Raw genomic sequence first — 8,206 nt, 5'->3', positions numbered from 1 at the left:
ATATGTGTGTATATATGTGTGTGTGTGTGTATGATAAGTAAATAAAATCTTTGAAAAAAGAAAAAAGAAAAAAAAAATCTGCCACCTCTGCCTCCCAAGTGCTGGGATTAAAGGCATGTGCCACCACCACCAGGCAAAATATTTATTACATCTTTTTGTTTGTTTGTTTTTCTTTTTTTCTTTTTTCTTTTTTTGAGACAGGGTTTCTCTGTGTAGTCCTGGCTGTCCTGGAACTCACTCTGTAGACCAGGCTGGCCTTGAACCAAAAATTCTTTAAAGGGGTAGGGATGGGTAGGAAAATTACAAAATTTGGTTAGACTTAAGAAAGTTAGCATTTATTATCCAGTCTCTGTATGCGTAGAAGGCTCAGGACTTGACTGAAGTTTTGATTGGATCTGTCTGAAAGATTGGATGAAGTGAAATCATCTGGAATCACCAGCTATTCCTGAAGCTGTTTTGGAAGCAATTGTCTGGAAACAGCTTCAGGAGGTAGGGGCCTGACCAGCAGGTCACCTCAGCATCCCCAAGGATGAATCTTGCTAGTGCTATACATTCTGCAACATGAATCTCACAACTAAAATTTTAGTTCTATCAAGGTATTTATTTGTATGGTATAGCCGTCACTGGCTACATGAACTGGGTTCCCTGAATGAAGAGATGGGGCTACATGGGAGGACTGCAAGAGAAGAGTAAAAATAAGACTAAGACAAGTTTCTGATCAAGGCCCAATGTTTACTTAGGAGTCTGAGTATATAAAGGGAGGGGACCCATAGGAGACCCATCCCCCTCAATGCCAGGATCTTGCCACCTTATCAGGCGTTATCAGCGTCTTGTTGGTTAACAGGAACTCCTCAGGCAGACAGGCTCAGTAACTCAGCAGATGGTGGCTTCTTTCAGGAAGCTGCAGAAGTGACAGGACAATAAACTCCACCTAGGTCGGAAGGCTCCACTCTAGGTGGGCTAGCCTGCTGTGGTTGAGCAAGATCTGAGTCATCCTGAGCTCCAGGCTGGGGGAAGGGCACAGTATGGATTGTGCAAGGTACACAGATAAGTTAAGGATGAATTTTGAACCCTGTCTCGAAAAAAACAAAAAAAAAAAAAAAAAAAAAAAAAAAAAGGATGAATTTTGTTCCTTCCTTGAGCAAGTGAAAGACACCTATCCTTTTATTAAAGTTCATTTCACCTTTTAAAGTGTAACTAGTAGGAAAATGTAAAATAACACAAGCAAGCAGGACAGCAGTGGTGCACATCTTTGATCTCAGTGCTTGGGAGGCAAAGGCAGGTAGACCTCTGAGTTCAAGGCCAGTCTGCTCTACAGAGTGATTTCTAGGAAATCCAGGTCCACACAAAGAAACACTATCTCAGAAAACATCCTCCTCTTCCTTCTCCTCTTCCTCCTAGTCCATAGCTCTCATTCTGTTCCTATTGATAAGCTAAGCTTATAAGCTTATCAATACAATTCTCTGGTTTATTTTCCAAGTCCAATGAGAGCTTTTAAGTTGTATTAGTCATTATAACTATCTTATTCAATTCTATAGATATTTATTGAACGTGTTTGATGTGTGTGAGGAACTGCATGGTTAGGAACATGAAAAAGACACTACTTTCCTGCTCTCCAGACCCTTACAGAGCAGTCAGAGACAAAATGAGCCCAAATGCCCACAGCTAAGTCCCGGCAGGCTGTGATGTGGTGTGCAAATGGAGGGTCTATTCTGAGGTGGGGGATCAGGACCTAATTTGTACCTATGTTAGAGAGCTGGCTCAGAGGTTCAAGAGCACCTGGTGCTCTTGCAGAGGACCTGGGTTCAGTTCCCACACGGTGGTTCATGAGTTCCAGGAGACACTCCCTGTCCTGACCTCTGCAGGTACCATGCACACATGGGATGCACATAAAAAAAAATTGCACTCTGAAGAATGGACAGGATTTCAAGATGCAGATATTACAGAACCAGGTGTGGAGCACAGCTAGGTAGAACATTTGCCTAGCATGCAGAAAGCTCCAGTTGAGTCTTCAGTACCACATAGACTAGGTGTGGTGTCACATAGCTGTAATCCTGGGCACTCAGAAAGACCTGAAGTCCAAAGTCATCCTCAGCTACACAAGAACTTGAAGCCCATCTTGGTTGTAAAAGATCCTATCTCAAAACAGAAGAGACATTCCATAGATATTCAGATGGATAGTACAGCTGGGTGGGCAGGGGTAACGCCTTTGTTCTTCGTGTGGTGAAGAGTCCTGGAAAGATGAAGAGAAAGTGGTACCAGACTTGTGCTTGAGGATTATTTCTGCAGCTATTTGTTGGGTTGGAAATAAGAAAGGCAGATACTGAAAGAAACCACTAGGGGGAGATGAATAGCTTTCTGCCTCTACGTCAGTAGCCACCATACAGGATGACGTCCGCCTCTCCTCCCATATCTATCTATCTATCTATCTATCTATCTATCTATCTATCTATCTATCTATCTATAGAGATATATATGTATATATACACACACACTTACGGGATGATCTCAAAACATATCCTTTGGCATGAAGTGGTTTTGTGTTTAGGAGCATGAAAGACAAAATACAAAATTACAGGTGTCTTTTTACTACCCCAGAATGCCATAATATCTAGTCAAAATGATCAAGGGCGGGGAGGAGGGAGGTCGGAGGGCAGTAAGCCTACAGTCATAGAGAGGATAAAGATCTAAGGCCTATCCACCAAGACCCTCCATTCAAATCTAATCACGTTCAAGAAGGGAGATGTCATGTAAGACTAGAATGGGGGTGGAGGTGGGTTAACAAGATCAGAAACTCAAGTGTGATTATGGTAACAGGGAAGATAAAGAAATAGATCTGAAGGTGACAGGTGGAAGAAAGGGAAAGAGAGGCTACATGCAGGAGGGTTGTTTGTACCCAGAGCAATCAACAGTTGTGATGTAAAGTGAGCAAATGATTTTTTTAAAAAAAGAAAAGGAAACTTTTGTTTTCTTTCCCTTATTCATAACTGTATAAAACAAAGTTTGCAGAAAACATTGTTTCTATTTCATAATGTTCCCCCTCCCCAGATACCACCCTACCTATAGTAATCTTTTAAAAGTATGACATCAGTGTTGTAAGCCAAATATATGAGATTGTCTCTTAAGAAATGGAATTGATTTAGGTGAATCTAGACATTAAAATACCTGACTTGGCCGGTTCAATTGCCGAACCACACTATTAGACAAGAGTAAAGCTTTCCCTTAAGAGTGCAGTTTGAAACTCCTTTTACATTTTATCTTGCATTTGGTTTGTTGAGACAGAGTTTTACTCTGTAGCCTACACAGGCCTGGGGCTCAATAACTCAACTGACTTCAAACTCATGGTGAAGCTTACTCCTGCCTAAGCTTACGAGTGCTGGCATTAGAGATGTGCACACCTGGTTTTACTTATTTATTTTTTTAATTTGTGTGTTTGTTTTGGTTTTTCAAGACAGGGTTTCTCTGTGTAGCCCTGGATGTCCTGGCACTCACTTAGTAGAACCAAGCAGGCCTTGGACTCACAGCAAGCCTCTTGCTTTTGCCTCCCAAGTGCTGGGATTAAAGGTACGCATTATCACCACATAGCCCATTTAAAAAAATTTAATAGGAAAATGAATATATAAAACTTATTACATGCCTAAGGCATAGGAGTATTAGACTCTCTAGTCTCTTTTTTCTTCTAAGACTTATTATGATGCTCAAAGCCAAGAGATTAAAGGACCACACAGTGCCAATAGTATCTCCTCTCTGTTCTTTCTTTAAAGGGTTAAAGAAGTGTCTCCAAGGCTTGGGGGTAACATTGTTAGGCCAATTTCACTGCCTGTTCAGGGAAGGTGTATGTCATTCTTTCCATCGTCTCAAGGAAAGTGTGAAATTAGAGTCCGTGGCAGTCCTTACCTGATATCACCTTACTACACTGAACAACATGGCTGCAATGCTAGGTGAAGTCGGTAAGCACAGGATGGACCTGGCTGAGGGCAAGAACACCTGAGCTCCTCAAAGCTGGCAGCTGCAGCCTGAGGCGCAGCTCAGTGGTAGAGGAGGCCAAAGGGTGTGAGTTCAATCTCTAGCACCAAAAAATAAGCTAGGATTAGACAGACAGACGGACAAAGCCATTTGGCTCAGTTTGGCTTTCTTCTGAGCAGTGAGCTGTGCCTTCTCCTTCCCTCCAGGAGATGGCTTTCGATTGCTCGCTTCCTCTGGTCCGATGAGCTACAGTGTTTCAAACGCTTGCATTTAGGAGATTCTGCCCTATTTCCTTTCCAGTACATTTTCTTTGCTTTCTTTTCCAAACACCTCAATCACTTCTATGTAGACTTGTGTGTGAATTGGAGTGGATTTAATCCACAAAACACAACTGGGCTTTAGATGGGATTTTATTGTGTGGGCTCCTCTCCCTGCTGCAAAGTGTACCCCAAGGACACAGGAGCCCTCAGAGTAGTTTTTGTTTTAATTCTGTCTTTATTATCTCTATGTCCTGTATTGACTCTGAGGGAGGCGTTCAGAATTGTTGGAGTTGTGGTGTAAGGAGACTGAAACTAAGAGGCTCCCATTCTTCCTATAGAAGAACAGCAAGGAAATTCCTACAAAGTGATTCAGTCACAAACCTCAAAGGAATCTAGAAATGAGGGTGTGGTAGAAAGGAGTGCTTTTGACTTCAACTGGAGAAAGATGCATGTCTTTGGGAAATAATGTGATTTTAGAGTTAAGAGGGGTTTTTTGTTTTTTTTTTTTAAGATAAGTTCAGAGGCGGAGTTACAGGCAGTTGTCAGCTGCCCCATGTGCATGCTGGGAACCAATCTAATGTCCTCTGGGAAAGCAGCACTAACTCTTAACTGTGGGCCGTTTCTCCAGCTCCCAGCTGTATTGTAATAACAGGAAAGCTATACTCTTGCTTAGTGGTTGAGCTCTGTTTATCCAGTCTGTAAAGTTATGGCATTAATAAATGGACCTCCCTCCCAGGGTTATTTTATAAAGGAGTCACAAATGTTTTAGCTATATGCATCTTAACTATAATTCTAGTGCTGGGCAATGGTGATGTGAGACTTTGATCCTAGCACTCAGGAGGCAGAGGCAGTCGGATCGTTGTGAGTTCCAGGTCAGCCAGGGCTACACAGTGAAAGCCTGTCTCAGAAACAACAACAACAAACAAAACAAACAAAACAAAGAACAAAAACAACAACAAAAACCCAAACCAAACTAAACCAAAGCAACAATAACAACAAAAAGAAAAAAAAAACCCTTAGCTTTAAATTTGAAGAAATAAAAACAGGAGGCTAGTAAATTAGGAAAAGAAACTGGTAGTGTTTCAACCCGGAAGCTGCGGATGTGTACCTGAATGATTCTGTCCAGGGGCGCATCCTTAGAGTGAGCCTGTTGAGAGGATGCTGGCACCAGAGGATGTCCTGGAAAGAGAGAGCAAATGGCTATTTTCCTCCAGGGTGTAGCTTTGGAAAGTTCCCTCAGGGCCAGGAAAAGCCGGGAGGCTTTGCAACGGCTTCTGGCTCTTTGAGCCTTTCTCCTGACAAAAAATCCTCCTTGTGAAGCAGCGGGAGTTCATGGCCAGGCTTGCAAGAGCTGAGGTATTGTTCTGTGACTGTGGTAGACAGTGCCAAGGATGTAACAGTAATTATAAATCTCATTGTCCCAGCACTTTAAAACCCTGTGATTCCCCACTCTCTCAGAAAAAAGGCCAAATTCCTTGCTGCACGTTCAGAGGCCAGCCTTGTTCTACAGCCCCACTGCCTCATTTCTCTTCCTCCCACTTTTTTTTCTTGCCATCACCCATTGTCGCAGTCCATATTCCATTGCTGTGAAGAGAAACCATGACCACAGCAGCTCTTATAAAGCTCTTATAAGTTGGTGCTGGCTTACAGTCCCAGAAGTTTAGTCCATTATCATGGTGGGAAGCATATCCGTATGCAGGCAGGCATGGTGCTGGAGGATCCGCATGCAGAGACTGGAGAATTGTCTGGAAGCTAGCCTGGTCTACACAACAACAGCAGAAACAAGAGACACTGCTTCAAGTAGAAGGCAAGAACTTCCCAAAACTGCTCTTTGACCTCCACATATGGACTATCCACCACGTGGACCCACCCCTGCACAGTCATCTAATTTTATAAATTAAATATAATATTTATTAAAATGTTTGAGCTAGGCATAGTAGCTTATACTTATATGAGATGTATACAAGGAAGAGTGTAGGCTGCTCTTCCACAGGTCCTGAGTTCCATTCCCAGTGACCCTATGGTGGCCCACAGCCATCTATAATGCTCTTCAGGCATACATGCAGACAGAGCACTCATGCATAACAAAATAAACAAAGATGGCATTTATATGTATATCAGAACTTGAGGAGAGGCTGAGGTATGGTCAGCCCATTACATAGTGAGTTCTAGGCTAGCTTGGGCTATCTTGTGAGACCCCATCTCTAAAAAAGCCTAGCAACAAAAGAGTTAAAGTCCAAAGAAACCTCAATAAATCAAGTAGATTTATTGAGAATATATTGCTGAGAATATATTGCTGCCATGTCTTCGTGCTGTACTCACTGGAAGGAAGGTTCTGCCCAAGGCAAGGGGAACAGTGTAGCTGATGTCATGTGATGTAACACCTCACCACTCTCTAGGAAGTGATCTATAAACCTGGAGGCTAGCTTATCACCTCTTTCCTGGAAGGGCAGCAGTACCTCCTGATTTCAGTTAGTTCCGGTGTGGCGATGTAGAAAATGTGGCAGGATCTGTAAGAAGTGAAGATAGGCAGGAGGGAGGTCATTGGAGCACCACCTTGTTTCTTTTGTTATCTGAGTGTTCTATCTGCATGTATGTCTGCAGGCCAGAAGAGGGCATCAGATCCCATTACAGAGGGTCATGAGTCACCATATAGTTGCTAGGAATCCAACTCAGAACCTCTGGAAATGTAGAAATTGAGCCAAACGGAGATACCCCATAGAGATACCAGACAGCAAGGAAGTCCACTTATCCTTAAGACAAAAGGGGTTTTTAGAAGAGTTTACCAAGCAAACATCCATCCTCAAGGAATGCAAGTTTCCAAGAGACATTCCCCGGGAGAGAGTCACAGGTGTCTTATCCTAACCGGGAGGAAAGATCAATAGAAACTAAAGAACAATGAACAAGATAAAGTGTAACTACCCATGTTGTAAATTGTAACTTTGTAAGTTGTAAAACTCTGTTCTGAAATAGTATAAAAGCTTAGAGCCTTGTTTCCTCTTGGTCTCTCTCTGGTCACCATTACAGAGATGACCCTGGTATACCAGCTTCAATTAATAAATTAACCTCATGCTTTTGCAGAGGTCTCTTTCCTGGTTCTTGGAGAGTGGGGTTACCCACGCTGGTTATTACAGAAGATCAGCCAGTCCTCTTAATCACTAAACCATGTCTTCAGTCTCTTAAATTTTAAGGGGTTTTGTTTGTTTGTTTGTTTGTTTTTGAGACAGGGTTTCTCTGTGTAGCCCTGGCTGTCCTGGAACTCACTCTGTAGACCAGGCTGCCCTCAAACTCAGGAATCAGCCTGCCTCTGCCTCCTAAGTGCTGGAATTAAAGGCGTGCGCCACCACTGCTCAGCTGGAGTACCTTTGGAAGATGTGATTCTCATGGGATCCTGCTGGTAGGTGTTTTAAATTAGAGTGATCCTGGATTTTGACTCTCTGGATTCCTGTGTTATCCTGATCTCTCCCTCTTATCTACATTTTCACAGTGATGGTATCTGTCAGGTTTCATGTAGCTAAAAGGGCCACAGTGGAAATGAATAGATAATAAGAGCTTTGTTCTTGAATCTCCAAACTGTAAGGCAAATACATCTCTTCTTTTTAAAGTACACAACCTTGGGTATTTTGTCACAGCAACAGAAAACAAACTAAGAAAAACATTTGTTGCTCTGAACTGACAATGCTGCTTTTCATTTCTCCCTTACCAGTCAGTTAAGACTTGGGATTCATAATCAGAGGGCCTGTCATTGAAAAAATAAATAAATAAATGATATTCAAGGGGCTGGGAAAATGGATCAGTGGTTAAGAACTCTGGCTGTTTTTCCAGAAGACCTGGGTCCAGCACCATATGGCAGCAGCTCACAAGGGATTCAACATGCTCACACAGGCAATCATAGAGACAAACAAAACAAAACAAGACAAAACAAAACAAAATCATTGCACGTGAAATAAAAATAAGGAAAAAAATAGAGCTGGGCAGTG

The sequence above is a fragment of the Mastomys coucha genome, unplaced genomic scaffold, assembly GCF_008632895.1.
Source record: "Mastomys coucha isolate ucsf_1 unplaced genomic scaffold, UCSF_Mcou_1 pScaffold6, whole genome shotgun sequence".
NCBI lineage: Eukaryota > Metazoa > Chordata > Mammalia > Rodentia > Muridae > Mastomys > Mastomys coucha.
This window is presented reverse-complemented; position numbering follows the sequence as displayed.